The sequence below is a fragment of the Meriones unguiculatus genome, chromosome 6 (assembly GCF_030254825.1).
Source record: "Meriones unguiculatus strain TT.TT164.6M chromosome 6, Bangor_MerUng_6.1, whole genome shotgun sequence".
NCBI lineage: Eukaryota > Metazoa > Chordata > Mammalia > Rodentia > Muridae > Meriones > Meriones unguiculatus.
In genome coordinates this window covers 112,258,511-112,275,025 of record NC_083354.1, presented here as the reverse complement: position 1 = coordinate 112,275,025, position 16,515 = coordinate 112,258,511, and positions in this window count along the sequence as shown.

Below are 16,515 nucleotides of genomic sequence, written 5' to 3'. Positions count from 1 at the left end.
AAGTAAAGGCAGTGGTCACCACATGATATAATAGAGTGTTCTACCAAGGACACTTTAATTCTGAGCAATGCAGACAGGATATAAATAATAGCCACAGAATGACTAAAGAGTATGAGATGGAGTGCCAGGAAGCACCAGGGCTCCTAAGAACTGCTGCTGCCCATATCTTGCCTCACTGTTGAAAATGTTTGCCCAGAGGTTAGTCACATGAGGGAGCATTACCTGGCGTTAGCAACAGGGGATCTAGAAGCTGGAGGCAAACGGTGTGGAAAGAATAGCCTCGATGACCACGCATGGAGAGGACCTAGACCCCTGTTCAGAGGAAGCCCGTAGGCTGCTCAGTTTCCAAGCGGGTTCCCTACTAAGGGGTTATTCCTGACACAAACTCAGTGGATGGCTCTTTGATCACCTTCCACTGGGTGGTACAGCCTTGCCAGGTCACAGAGGAAGATGATGCAGCCAGCCTTGATGAGGGCTGATAGGCTAGGGTCAAATAGAAGGGGAGGAGGTCTTCCCCTATCAGGGGACTAAGGAAAGGGAATGGGGGAGAAGGTGGGACTGGGAGGAGATGAGGGAGCTGGCTGCAGTGGGGACACAAAGTGAATAAACTGTAATAAACAAACAAACAAACAAATAAATAAATAATTTAAAAAGAGTAGCCTGAATGAAGACAAGGTTTGATATAGTCTCTGAAATATGTATCTGAATTGCATAAAATATTAATTAGAAGCTTTGATAGAGTACAGTTTTCCTCACTCTTTTATTGAGATGAGATTCCCAACATGAACACAGTTCAGCAGCATTTAAGACATTCTATTCTGTCGTCATCATTTTTACCTAGTTCCCCCAAATGCACCTCATGCTGAAAAGGGCTGGGTTTTTTTTTTTTTTTTTTTTTGGTTGTTGTTAAATTTATTTGAAGACTGTGTATTCATACTTTTAATAAAAGCATAAGGCCACTTCTATAATAGTAGCCTTTTTCTCCACTGGAGATGATGAGACAATTAAATATAGGTACAGATGATCTTCTAGACATTGCATCTGACACAAAAATTATTTTGGAATGGACAGTGCATTTAGAATAAAAGCTAAAACTGTTTTAAAAAATCATAAATTAAAATTTTGCAAGATCTTTGGTCAGTTTTTAGACTTCACACAAAACTCACATTCCATAAAAAGAACTTAATCAACAAGATCATATCCCAAACATGTGTTTTTGCATTTTTAGGCCCATGCAAAAATCAATGGAAAAAGAAGGCACAAAGTGGGAAGACATAGCTGCAAGGTACTGATCTCACAAATTACTAATGCCTTCCTCAAACTATGTCAGGATCTGAAAATTGATGCAGCAGGCTAGGAATCAGAAGATTCCATTTGTATGGCCCTCTTCAGATGGCAACATTATGGCCAGGGAGAACGAGGATTTGATGAGAGAATCAGGCGTGGCCATGTGAGAGTGATAAAGTGTTCCTTATGGAGATGCTGATAGCCTTGGACACACTGCCAGCACTCTGCCTGGGAAACTGTACTTTTTAGAGAAAGCAGGAGTGTGTAGCAGCTCTCTGTTATCTCCTGTAGCTGCACACGAAGCTGTGACCATCTCAAAACTATTTCCAATAAAACTATGGTGTAGAGAGTTGGAGGTCCAGCTCAGTACTAGGGCACAGTTAGCACACCCATAAAAATGAAACACACACAAACAAAATAATGAGTTTAAAGAGCCTCTCAAAAGGGTCATTTTAAAGGCAGAATTTTTTTTCTACGATGGGAGTAACTCCCTAAAGATAAATATAACATTTGAGGATGAATAGAATCAAATAAACATTGTGATGGCTCTTTGAACTCTCTTTCTGCCTACAAGGCCTTCATGCATCTGAGAGTCATTTGCTCACACTGAGTACCCACTGTGTGAAAGGCTTGGTGGTGGGTTGCCCTCTTGGGTTGCAGGGAACTCATATTTCAGATAGGACCAAGCACGCCCACATTACAGCCTAATTAAGAATTTCTATCCAGAGCTGAATAGCACTGAGACCATGGGAAAGTTAATTCTTTCAGCCTCTGGTTTCCTGAGCTGTAAAATTATGCTAATAATCCGCTTACTTTATGGAGCTATAACATGCATTAAATAAGGTAATGGAGACAACAAATGAGCAGTGAGCCTGGCAGCTAGATGTGTCATAAAGTGTTCACAAGATAATAAAAAACTAAATGTTATTGCGAGGTGGAAGTAAATTTGAAGTAGAAAAAAGACCACCTACCTTCCAGAGGCACATTCCTTAGACATGTTCTTTAAGACATGAGAGACTTAAGTTTGGAAACTATGGGAGTCCATGGGAAGAAGGTTCTCTTAAATGTAGAATAAACCTTTGCAAATGAGGCCAGAGAACAAATGAAAGTATCAGTGTCATGTTCACAGCAGTGACAGCTATTGCAATAAGCCAAACAGCATTTCTTAGGATGGGATTCCTGGACCAAGTTCATTAAAATCCCTTGAGGACTTACCCTTGAGGATTTCATTTCATAAAATTTCCAGATGTGTTTATGCAGTCTTTTAAAAAATCATTCATTCTAGTGTCCATGAATTGCTTGTCTGAAGCATAAATTTCATATTAGAATTCTTAAAGTATCTGGGAAGACAAGGATAAAAAATGTTTTGACAAAGATTTATGAGATAAGTTAACAAGATCTGTTCATCTACATCGTGTGAAAAAGTGATTTATAGGAGATGTGGAATGTTGCACAAGGTCTTAGATACTTGGTTCCATAATGAGAAAGGCAGAATTAATTGTAAAGAAAACAAGTGTCTGTGGCTGCATGCGAATTTGAAGACATCTAGATGAAACTAGACTTGAGTTCTAAGGAAAATGATCTTTAGTAAAAATGAGAACTGAAGCAGTAGGAAGCACATGACAACAATTGAAGCACTGAGAATTTGGCTACTGTAGGGCTCAAGGACAAAACCTGGAGGCATTAACATTTAAACAAAAGGAAAAACTGAATAGAATGCAGAATAGGTATTTGAAGTGACGGGAAGGAGAGATGATTAATTGTATCAACTTGAAAGCTGAGAAAGTAGAGTTCAAGGGGGGTTATCAAATTATTAACTAGATTATCAGGAAGACTGGGAAGGGAAATTATCTTTAACCCTTGAAGTACTCACTTACTTTACTCATTTATGCACTTTGAGGATTTTTTTTTCATTTTAGTTGCAAATTTTTACACATTTTAAGATAAACTACTTTTATTTTTAGTTTCAATTGTTCAAAGTTCATATTCACTGTGTATGACATTTTGTTATATAGGACATTTTCACATGGGAATAAATTTAAAAAATAGTTGGTTCTTTGAAGAGATAGACAAGATCAATAAACCCTTAGCCAAACATACAAAATGAAAAAAAGAGAGGATCCACATTAATGAAATAGAGAGTAGATTTCAACAGACATCAATGGAATTCAGTAAAGCCTTAGGACATGTCTTTAAAATATTGCACTAAATAGGAAAGTCTAGATGAAAAGGACAAATTCTAAGACCTACCAAAATTAACCCAAGATGAGAAACAATTCAAACAGATCTATAACAAGCAAGAAGGCTGCAACAAGAAAAACTCTTCCAACTAAAAAAAGTCTAGGCCCAGATGGATTCTTGCTCAATTCAACCAGAGTTTAAAGAGGAACTAACAAATTATTCCATAAAACAGAAATGTACTTTTCACAAAACTCTTATCATCTTAATACTAAATAAGATGATACAAAGAAATTCATAGGACAGTCTCCATTATGAACTTAGATGCAGAAATGCTCTATAAAAATATTGCAAATCAAACTCGAGAACACATCCAAATGATCACTGATCATGATCCAATTGGCTTCCTTCCAGAAAATCAGGGTTCAACATATGCAAATCTATAAATGAACTAAAGGACAGAAATCACATGATCATCTCAACAGAAGAAGAAATGGCCTTTGACAGAATCTACATCCCTTCTGATAAAAGCTTTGAAGAAAATAGAAGAGACACACCTCAACATGAACAGGATTACATATGACAACCTATAGCCAACACAACACTAAATGGGGAAAACAGCAGATTTCCACTAAAACTAGGAAGAAGACAGGGAATCTACTTTCTCCACGGTTATTCAATGTAGGGTCTGAAGTTTTTTCTAGAGCATTACGGCACTAAAAAGAGGTAAAGGTACTATAAACATGAAGCAGTAAAAGCATCCTGATGCTGAGACTTATGGCCAACTGTTGGGCAGAGTGCATGGAATCTTATGTAAGAAGTGGGAAATAGTAAGAGCTGGAGAGGGCAGGAACTCCACAAGGAGAGCAACAGAACCAGAAAATTTGAACACAGGGGTCTCCCCAGGGAATCATATTCCAACCAAGGAACATGCATGGAGATAACCTAGAACCCATGCACAGATGTAGCCCATGGCAGTTCAGTGTCCAAGTGGGTTCCATAGTAATGGAAAGAGGGACTGCCTCTGATATGAACTGATTGGCCTGCTCTTTGATCACCTTCCCCTAAGGAGAGAGCAGCCTTACCAGGCCACAGAAGATGACAATGCAGCCACTCCTGATGAGCTCTGATAGACTAAGATCAGAAGGAAGGAGAGGAGGACCTCCCCTATCAGTGAACTTGGGGAGGGGCATGTGTGAAGAAGGGGGAGGGAGGAGAGGACTGGGAGGGGAGGAAGGAGGGGCTTATGGGGGGAAACAAAGTGAATAAAGTGTAATTAATAAAAGAAAAAAAAACATCCTAATATGGAGATGACATGATTCTATATGAAGAGATCCTAAAGATCACACCAGAAAAACTCCTACAGCAAAATGACAGGACATAAAAGTGACACAAAAACTACAGCAAATATCACAGTTGAATGGCACCTCTCTCTTCAAAGTCAGACCTATCATTTTGTTAAATATAGAGACAGCAAAGCTCTGTAGGCCAGAGGAGAAGTAATGTCATAGAAGGTGTGTTTCCATCACATAAGCAGGACTGATCCTAAGATGGATAGGAGAGATAACTCCAGACCTGTAGGGGTTATATTATTTCATTTGTTGCTAGCTTTTTATAAGCATTAACAAGTTTAACATTCACAATCAGGGCATCCCACAGTGTGCATCTCACAGCCAACCAACCAACCTTGAGCTTGTACCCAGAACCAAACCCTCTATGGAGCCCCTCACTCTATCTCCTACAGGGTCAGGGACCAGATGGCAAAGGACAACCAAAGGATAAGGAGCCCACTTAGGTGCTAAGACTTCAAAGCAACAACTCAAACCTGTTTAAACTTGTCCCCACACTTCTCAAAAGGATCCACAACAAGGTTTGGGTCCCCACTAGTAACTCTGAGCTTCTGCACTTGGCTCCTCTGGTGTGTGGTGCCCTTTTCTCTTTAGAGCAGGATAATAAAAAAATGGAGGAATCTGGAATTGGATTCTTGGAATAGTTGGGAATTGAACATAAGTCTCCACTGGATGCCTAGATTGTCTGTGAAACCACTTTGTGCACTCCCAGGCTGAGATGCCTTGCTTGCTCTGTCAGTTTGATGGTAATATGATCACTGCTTTGAGGATGATTTGGGGGATGGGGTCAACTGTGGCTTATTCAGAATTACTCCAGGAATCAAAAGGTAAACACTACATTCCATCCAGTTATACCAAGTGATTGCAGTTCGGGAATTCAAAGAGAATGCACCTTAGACCAGCCTCTCTTCGGCTCTGTACCTGGGAGTCCTTTAAGGTGTTTGTCAAATCTGGGGGCATTGGGTGGAGCCTGTGATTCTGAATCTAATGAGATCCCAGAGGTAATATCCACAATGAGCATCTCTTGCCTTGAACACAAATCACCCGAGGCCTTGTTTAAAAATAAACAGTCCTGGAGATTCTGACTCAGCAGGGTGGCCTGGACCTGGGAATCATCCCAGAAAATGTTATCATCAGGAATGCTCGAAATCTACCAGCCTGCAGAAAAAAAAAAAAAAAAAATCTGCACGGCATGCCATATGATGATGATAACAACAATAAAACCAAATTGCTCACTTGTATATATTAGCTTCTATTCTTTGCCAGCCAGCACTGTTCCAGACTCTGAAGCTACTGTGATGAACGGCGACAGAATTTCTTGCTTTCACTGTGGAGAAAGCAAAAATAGCAAGGCTTATGGGGTTTTAATAACCTTTAAAAACTTTATAAATGTGGTGAACTACATCTATTACGATCTTGACCATTTTTAAGTGAGCACTTCACGGATGCTAAGTGCACTCATCTCATTGTATAACCAACTCTTTTCAGTTTTGCAAAACTAACTTTATATTCATCAAACAACAGTTCTTTAATACTTTCGTTCCTAAGCCAATACCACTGATTCCCCAGTTATGTATAGAATATAAAATAATGGAACTCATGGAAGCAGAGTGCAGAATGGTAGTTACGGAAGCTAAGTTTGGGGGAAAGGGGCGATGATGGTCAGTAAGTACAAAACTCCTAGAAGGAATGAGTTTTCTTGTGCATGAGATTTTATTGCACAGGATTGAATATAATTAATGATAGAACATTGTAAAGTTCAATAATATTGACAATGAAATTTAAATATTTTCATCAGAAAAAAATTAATTGGAGCTAGGAATGTGTCTCCCAGGTAGAGCGTTTGACTAGCATGTGCAAGGACCTGGGTTTAATCCCAACACTGGAAAAATAAACTCTCATTTTGGGGTGTGTGGAGGAGCTCATCTGTAACCCCATGCTCAGAAGGCTGAGGCAAGGAGACTGAGAATTCAAAGCTAGCCTCAGGGAAGGAGACTGTTTGAAAACATCAGGAGCTCTTGCCCAACACGTGCAAGGCTTTAGACTGAAACTTTGATAATGAAAAAAGAAAAAAAAATCAACAAGAACAACAAAAAAGCAAAATAAAACAGAAAACAAATTGTAAAATATTTCTGAAGGAATAGAAGTTAATTAGCTCAATTTAATTTTCTCACATTGTGTTCACAAATTATAGCATCATTAGGAATATATATATATATATATATATTCAGCTGTAAATAGCCAAGTTACTACTTTTTCAATTGTAAGTAAAACATTTTCACTTATGATACAAAAGAACTTGGAATTTCTTTTATCAATTGAAGAAGACCTCTCATTTTGTCAGAGTTTCCAGTCCCCGTGATATTTTATTATTCGCGGTTCATCTTGAGCACTTTACAATCTGTCGTTGAAACATGCAAAAGCATCCGGAAACAGAACCCAGAAGCTGCAAGAGCAGAGCTCACTGTGTTGAACTATGTTGGTTCTTGATTATATTCAGCAAGGCTGTCTAGAGGAGCAGAAGCCCAAAATGAACGAAGATATGTTATAAAGGGGTTTTATCAGATTGGGTCTTGCACAATAGGGTCTGGGTAGTTCAGCAATGGCCACCTGCGCACTAGAGCTTTGGAGGACTTGCTGGGGGCTGAAGGCCTGGATGCTCCCTGGAAAGTCCCTGGTATTGAACCCAGATTAAAAAGCCGAAGAAGCTGGACTCTGGCCCCAGCAGGGAACAGTGGCTGTGGGGATAGACACTCGCTCAGGGGGAACTGGTGGCGTTTATCGCTACTTTCTCCAGGAGGCGCTCTGTGCTGCGCTTTGGAAGGTGCCATTCGTTTCGAGAGCAGATCTCCCTTGAGTTCATCTTCTCTGGGAATGCCCTCCTTAGATTTGTCTGCCAGGCCATTCTAAGTCCAGCAAGTTGACAATCACGACCAGCCGTGACAGGATGGCATGCCACTCCACGGGCACCCACCTCTGAGCCACACTTTCTCGCCCAGTGTTATCGTCCATTTGGCTGTAGGTGAGAAGCTGGGCACACCATCACTGAGGTGGATCTTTGCCACAGCTAACTTGAGTGCTATCTCAGAGGACAGCACAAAATTCAAGTTCAGATTCAGGTCTGGTTCTCTATATCGTTAACTAATAAGTTTTCAAATAAGATGCTGCAAGATTGATACTTAATGCAACAGGAATGCCCACTCCAGACTCACTCCGGTGGACCAAAGTCTGGAACGAATATATTGGTATAGATGTGTTTCCTCCAAAGGAGGTGTTTTTGATGGGCATCAGAGCTTGTGACACTTGCTACAGGTCTCCATCTCTGCTGCTCTGTAGTTCTTCCCCAGACTTATTTATGTATAGTTTGCAAATGAAAGTTTTATATATTTGATGTATATACTCTGCTGTTTTGATATATATTAAGATGTGATTATCACAATCAAGCAAATCACCTCTAAATTTTGTACTTGTTTAGACAGTTTCAGGCACAAAATGCACCATTGTTAATGTAATTATCATTTGAAGATTCCAAAATTTACTCAAAATTTATAACTGAACTGGATAGTATGTTGTTAACCAGTTCATCCATGTTTTCTGTTAATGACAGAATTCTCTTTTTAAGGGCGAGTGCTATTCTGTTATGTTTATATACTACATTTTTTTAAACATTTAGCACTTGATGGACATTGAAGTTGATTCTATAACTTGAGTATTAAGAAAATACGTGAATACAGATAATAACAGGGATTCTTTTCAAGTGCATATCAATAAGATTGTTGGATCCATTTCTAAATCTTTGTCAATTTTACCAACACCTTATAAGAAAAGATTCTTTTTCTTTTCTTTTTAACATTTTCTTTAGAGATTTTGAAATGCCCAAGAGGGGAAAAATTGAATGCAGTTAAATTAAGTCTTTCCCCAAGACAGAAGGGTGTATTTACTAATTTGTATAGCCAAATTTCAGTGTCTGTTAATCCCAATTAATTGGTTTGTATGAAAATTTCACAGTCACAGTCACAGTCACAGTCACCGTCACCCCACACATTACAGTATAACTGCTGCATAGTTTTACTTAGGACTTCATATAATAACTTAACATTGTAAATTCTGTGTGTATGTGTGGTTTGCCTGCATGTATGTCTGTGTGCTACATGGGTGATCGTTACCCTCAAAGGCAAGAAAAGAACACCCAAGCCCCTGGAACTGGAGACCTAGACAGTTTTGAGTAGCCATCTAGGTGCTGAAAATCAAACCCAGGAGCTCTAGAAGAGTAGCTAGTGCTCTTAACTACAGAGCCATTCCTCCAGTACCTTAGTATAATAATGCTGAATCAGAATTTCATGTCACTTTTATTTGTGTTTTCATTAGCTGAGCAATAGTGTTGTGATTATAAAACAACATCAAAGTCAGAGTCAGGGTCATTATCATTACACTAAGCTAAAAATTATCAGTTATTGTCACATTTCTTGTTCTAGCTGAGGGGTAGATTAATGTGGTGGTGTTTTCCCTTGGTGGGGGACAACTAGGACAGACTCAAATTGTCCATTTGTTGTCTCTCTAGATACTGTCTGCTTGGATCGTCACTAAGTGTTGAGTAGAGAAAAGAACAGATGCGCTTGCCTCTACAAGAAGCACAGCTGGCCAGCATCTGGACAAAGAGTAGACAGCCAGACACCTTGACCAAATCACCAACTTCCAGAGTACATGTTAAGTGTATGGTAGGAAGTGGAAACAAAACCGTCCTGGCACATAGCAGCATTTAATACATGCTATCTTCTCTGTTCACATTCCTTTCCCTTTTACTGCAATAGCTTTGTTTTCCTCTCAACTTCTGAAAAGATATCCTCTATCCGTGCGTGTTTGTCTCTTAAGAGTAGGATTTCAGTTTGTTCTTGGTTGTTGTTTCCATTTTTGAAATAATCAAGCTTTAAATCAAGAGAGCATAAGCCTGCCTTAATGTTAGCTAGTTGCTCACTTCATGATTATTAGAAATGTCCAGATTATCAACTATTCCTATCATAGACTCTTACTCCACAGCACCATGCCACTTCTTTTTTCTTAGTGTTTTGGGGAGAAGCAAACTAGATTTCACTCATCTTAGAATTCATCTGTGTACTCATACTGTTCCTGCTCTGAGGTCCATCTATCTCTCAGGATCCAGCAGATGAAGAAATCATCGCTGACAGATCTGAGTAAAACTCCTGAGCTGGCCATGAACTTGGCAGAGCTTTGGAAGATGAATGTGAGTATGCTAGGTGGAGTTAATAAATAAGAGCAGGCAGGGCTGGTGTTAAGAATGTGTAGAAAATACAAAAATAAGCCTCACCAGGACAATGCTACCTTGCTCTACTCTCCTGGGTAAGGGGCTCTCAGTTGATCTTTGTTATGACAGTGAAACACTTGACCAGGTGAAGCCAGAAGCAGAGCAGGTTTGTAGGCATTGGGATAGGAATGGAAATACACAAAGCACTGTAGTGCCACGGAAATACATTGCTCCACAATACCTTTCAAGCTTTGCTAAATGCTTCCACCAGAAACACTGAAAGCTCTACCTATGTTTTGAAAGTGATTTTCAGGGCTAGATTCTAATAAAAGAGCCCCCCAAAGCCTCTCTTTGGTGATTCTTATTATGATGTATTTGCCTTGAAAGTGCTTTGTGAAAAAAAAATATGGAATCTGGGTAAATATGTCCAGCTCATATTGATGAAAATGAGAATGTCTCCAAATGTTATGCTTATTAATGAAAACACATCTCAATATGTACATTTCTGCTGTATAAATGATGTTCTTTTTTTTTTTTAATAAATGATGTTCTAATTGGCAAACAAATACACTGCATGTAAATAATGGATTCTTTCTAGAGAGTTGAACAGCACTGTTTTTTCTGGAACTATCTTTATTGTAGTGAAATGAGACACCAACTGCATTAGAGCACTCAGTGGCAAAGTTCACTTTCCACCTTAAGTAGGTGGCCTTGTGCTGTGGACAGAAGAGAAAAGATCTGACTTTAGCCTTAGGCCTCTGCTGAGTTGAGCCAGATACTTTTCACTTGCTGAATCAGAGATCTAACTCACATAAGCAGGAACCTGGTATGTAGGGTTTGGTCTCTAGGGGAGCAGTCAGTTATGAGAAGTAAAGTTGAGAGATGTGGGGCCTTCCAGGAAAGAGCAAGTGGCCTAGTTTGGCTACACAGGAAGGCTATGTAAGACTATTGGAACGTGATGATTGGAAGCAGCCTTATTTGGCTGATGTGCAGGAGATACAACCCAACCAAGTACAAGTGGTATAGACAGTACCACAGGCCATGTTTCCTTAGGAAAGCATATTTTGTTTTAAAAGCCTAGTTGCTGCTATGGTTAGTCATTAGCATGAGACTGTGTAGTGGGTGGAGCTAACCGAGCTTGGGGGTGAGTTGACCTTGAGGAGGTTCTGCTTCAGTTGAAATCAGAAGGCTGGATATAGGTCCGCCAAGACCCCCTGCTCGAAAGTTTCCTGAGTAGATTATCTGCTTCTCTAATCCTCTGTGTTCCCCATGGTGGCCCAGCTGTGTTCTGTGTCCTTCACAGATGAGTCCCCCACACTCGAAGCAACTGAATCCGGCCTGAAAAAGACGTTTTCTATTCTTGGCTCAGGAGATTTGGTGCCAGGCACATCATGTCATCTCTTTAGTTTTAAACACAAACAGATCATACCTATTTGAAAAGTCGTTCAAGAAGGATCTGTGAAAGTCAACAAATAGAGCAACAACTTATCCATTCAAACTCAATTAGTGTTTGCTGAATCAATACATGAAAAAAATAACAAAGTAGCTTCTGTTGGTGTCTATCAGTAAAGTGGTTACAGCTACAGGCTATCCTACTAGGTGAATTAAATCAGACACAGAAAGACAGATATTAGATTTTTTTTCTCATTTTTGGATCTTATATAGATACATAAAATCATGTATATACATATGACATGAAAGAAAGAAAACACTCTAGGAAAACCGAAGTCAGTAATACAAAGAAAAGAGAAAAGATGATTTGGGGTATGGAAGGAAACACATTCAAAGTATATTATATACTTGTATTAAAATGTCCAAATGGAACTCAGTGCTAAGTAAAATTACTATATAATAAAAAAGATTAACCAGTTTGAATATATAATGACAGTCAAGTATCAGAATAAAAATATCTAGAGCTGGGCACGGTGGCACACACCTGTAATCCCAGCACTTGGAGAAGCAGACACAGGCAGATCTCTGTGAGTTCAAGGCCAGCCTGGTCCACAAAGTGAGTCCAGGACATCCAAGGCTACACAGAGAAGCCCTGTCTTGAAAAACAAACAAACGAACAAACCAAAAGATGTCTAGGGAATGGGAAAATGAAAGCATCTTAAAGTTGAAAGCTCCAGAGGATGGCGAGTTTTGCGATATGGTCATACGAATGGGTAACTAGAAGAAAGTGTGAGGTGATAAGCCTGATTAAATCCTAAGTGATCAAGGATGATGATGGGGATAGATGTGGTGTCAAGTCTTTAAGCCATGTGTGAAGATTTTTCAAAAAAATGTAAAGATTTCTCCAGCTGGAGACCAAAAGGGAAGCAAACGTAGTAATAGGGAGCATGCAAGGATCATATGTAGTCTTACCTAGCATTTCCTGGAGTGGTGGGGGTTGGGGAGAGTGCAATGGAGGTGGAAAGTATGAAAAATGAAATGCCTGTTGAAGAGTGGCGCTGTGTTGAAGAAATGGCCAAGTCAGAGTCCTAGGCAGCCATTAAGGGAAGGTTATGAAAGAATGGACTTAAGGGTATGACAGTGTGAGGTAGAATGAAGTAGCATGGAACAGAAAGAAATGATGAAGGGCTGAGGAAAACAAAGATGGACTTAGAAATCCAGGGACTAGAATGAGAACAAAGAGATGACAAAGGATCGCATCTAATGGTCTAAAGGGTGATGAATGAGCAGAGGAAAGGGTCTTGGTGTTAGTTCACGTCTAAACACTGTGTAGCGTGAATGTGAAGACATTTCCCTCTTGACACAGACAGCACTCAGTTACATCTGACACTAGATGATAATCTCTGCCCTGTGGATGACTTTCTGTCTTAAAGGTGGCAGAGCCCAGAGGGGGTCATGGCGACACACTCAGAAGTCTTCTATGACACCCAAGCAGACTGTGGTCTCAGGTGTGATGTATCCCACTTAAGGACTGCCAACATCTCACTGCTGGAGGTAACTAGATCTGTTGGAATTAACAGATGTGTAGTCAAGTCTCCTTTACTATAACGAAACACTTACAAAAGTAAAGATCTAACTTAGCTCATAGTTCCAAAGGTATCCATCTCTAGTTGTATGGCCACATTGCTTTTTGGTTCTGTCATGGCACTTTACCACAATGATACTATACAGCATAGGAAATTCATTCATGTCATGGTGGCCAGAAAGGAAGAATGAGACAGGAAAGGCTCTAATGTCCTTTCCAGGGTGTGCCGACCGTGGTATAACTGTTGGCACCATCTCTACAGGACATCATCTTTACAAGGTTTCCCTCACTCCCCACACAATACAGGTTAATCTTTGAACACATGGCATTTGAGGAGCACTCGTCCTGACCACAGCAGATTTGTCCGGCTCAGATTCAGAAGTGGCAGCATTCATAGCTTGGAGCTGGAGTGAAGTCCAAATGGGCCAGCCACTGGTTTATGGAGAGATGGGGAAGTCTGGTAGAAATGAAAGAGAAGTGGCCACATACTAGGTTGTGCACATAAGACACTGAATCTTCTCAGTGATGGGAAGTCATAATGTTGATACCAGATTCCTGTCACTTTTGCCAAGAATTTAAAAACTCTTTCCAGTGTAGTCTCCTTTGATTTAGTGACTGGGTAACAAAGAGAAACATGAACCAATATCTCTACAGCTACGACCACATTAAGATTATTAGATGCCAATTGATTAGGGTTCGCTTACTAATCTGTATCTCAGGGACAAATTATTTTGGCTCTGATAGAAAATCAAACCTGAAGTGAACACACTACCTCTTCCTCCGTGCTGCTTTCCACAGCACTCTGAACAGGCTGGTGTGAACAGTGGAGCATGGCAACGAGGTCTTAAGGCGGATAAATACTTGTGCATTAACCGTCCATCATATAAATCAGCAGACCACAAAAGCCTTGTGTTTGTAAAGAATCACTTATGCTCAGTAACAATCATCTGTGCTCAGAGTATTTTTCAGAGAATGAAAATTTCAGAGTAAAACAAGCTAAGGAAACATCTTCAGTGGCTCAAGATAAGAGAGAACAAAGAAAAATCTGAGATCACAATTGACCTTTTAAACCCAATAAAAGATGAGTGTGCTAAGTAAAGGCTGAATAATAATTATGCCCTTCCAGAGGCTAAAGGCATCATGCCATCAATAACACATACAGCAGGCTAGGCCACAGGTCAGACTTGCTCTCTGGCCAGCAATTTTCTCTTAGCTACCCTTATGCAAGATACTGTCATAATTTTATTTCTGAGCTGTAGATTTTCTGCCTGAATTATGTTACCTAATGGTCTTCTCAGTTCCCTCTGTAAGCCAACCAGTCATTTATATGATATGAAGGGCAATGGGTGGTAACAAAAGATCGATATATGATATCAAAATAAAGTTAATTTTTTTATGAATTAGGGGCACATTTGTACCTTTTCAGTTTCATTCAAACTATAGTGTGAGGTTTATCTGTTCAAACAGTAGTGACTGTATACACAATACATTTTCATTTATTCTTTAAGTAGCACCCAACATGGGAGGGGTAAGGAGAACCATTAAAAAGAGATAATGTTTTCCAGTCCCCTCTTCTTGTGGGTTAGATGACAAACACCTTCCTTACCCAGGCTTTAAGTCAAACTCTTACAAAGTCAAGCTAGAATATTTTGAAGTAAAATGAAGATTTTTTTTGCCAAGAAAGGTCCTTGGCCTCTCTGTAATAAGGTGAATATGTGGCATCAAATGTTTCAAATTTGCCCAAGTAAACACCCCAATCATGCTAAGAGTAGTAGTTATTTTTTTTCCATTGCTATAACAAAATACCAGAGACTGGGGTGCTTGCATAGCAGAGGGGTTTATTTAGCTAGCAGTTATAGAGACAGAAAGACCTAGATTGAGAAGTACCACCCATGTGGTTTCTAATGAGGCCCTCTTTAGGTAGGTCATAATGATGTCATCACAGTGAGACCATGCAGAGACTTGCACAGCCAGACAGGAAGCCACCCACCAGATCAGGAACACTTGTATAGAATTCACATTTCTAGATAAAAACTAATAACTACCACAGTAATTATCATAACAGCTACCTGAATCTCTACCCAGGGCAGCACATCCATGTCCTGACCACCACTCACTAGGTCCCAGTTTTAATATTTTACTTTCTCAATACAGTTGATGGAGAACAAGCCTTCAACACACGGAATCTTTGGAAATCAGCCCTATTCTAAAGAGTGGCGCAACCCCGGTTCCTGACCTACTGAAATAAATCTATGAAAATGTTTATTTATTGACAGGAATTCTCCCATGTATTTAATTTGTATAATCCCATTCTCTTTTTTAGTAATCATTTAACACAACCCTTCTAGATGTAAATATAAAAAAAAAATAAAACCCATTTCCTCAACCTTGGGTTTTTTTTTTGTTTGTTTGTTTTTTGATTTTCAAGATAGGGTTTCTCTGTGTAGCTGTGGCTGTCCTGGCCTCACTTTGTCCTCTAACTCAGAGAGATCTACCTGCCTCTGCCTCCCAGAGTCCTGGGATTACAGGTGTGCTCCAGCATGCTCAGCTCAAATCTTGGGATTTAACAAAGCAGAGTGGCTGAAAATATTTTCATCCCAGGTTTTGTGTCTTTTAGGTGTTACTGGCTTCTTGGTCATTCGGGTAAACCCTCAAGTGGAAAAGTTAGCAAATGTGGAAGAGTACAGTGACAAATGCTGGGTTTTTCCTTAATGCATTACTAATTGCTATTTTTGCAGCTGTGTTAGCCAAGAGCTGTTAGAAAGAAAATCTCTTCCAATTTCTATCAGCTCTCAACAGGGTTGATGGCTTTTATGGTTCATTGAACCATTGAAGATGGTATTATATACTATACAAGCTGCAGCGTAATTGATTGCAAACAAGTCTGTTGGTACTGAAGACAAAAGTCATTGACTTATTCTCCCTCCCCTGCTGCCTGCCTTTGGCATTGCTATTTATTTTAAAGTCTTTGGTAAATCCAAGAAGCCTGATTATCATGCTCCAAAGCTAAAGTGTGCATGAGGGTTGATGCCATAAGGAGATAAATACATCTTTCCTAAACCCTTGTTTTTATCTAAGAGTTATTTCTCCATGAATCAGTGACCACTTAATACTTTCTTCAATAAAAATCTTCCTGTAATATATCAGAAGCTTTAAAACGGTTTATTACTACAGAAAAGGGCCATTTACACCCAGTAAAAAACTATCTCTATTTAACCTACTTCTGAGTGTTATATTATAGAATGTATTTTGTCCTTTGAACTAAAAAATGACTGCGGAAATGAATAAAGACACACACTTGGTTAAGAGCATGGGTTTTTCATTCACAAGGTGTGATCTCTGTCTACATTTTCTAAGTGGTCTCACTTTGGGAAGTGGGTAATATTGGGTATCCAACAGGTTTGTGAGAGGGGAATCATAAATTAGATTTATAGAGAGCACATGGCCCCAGGGGACAAGGC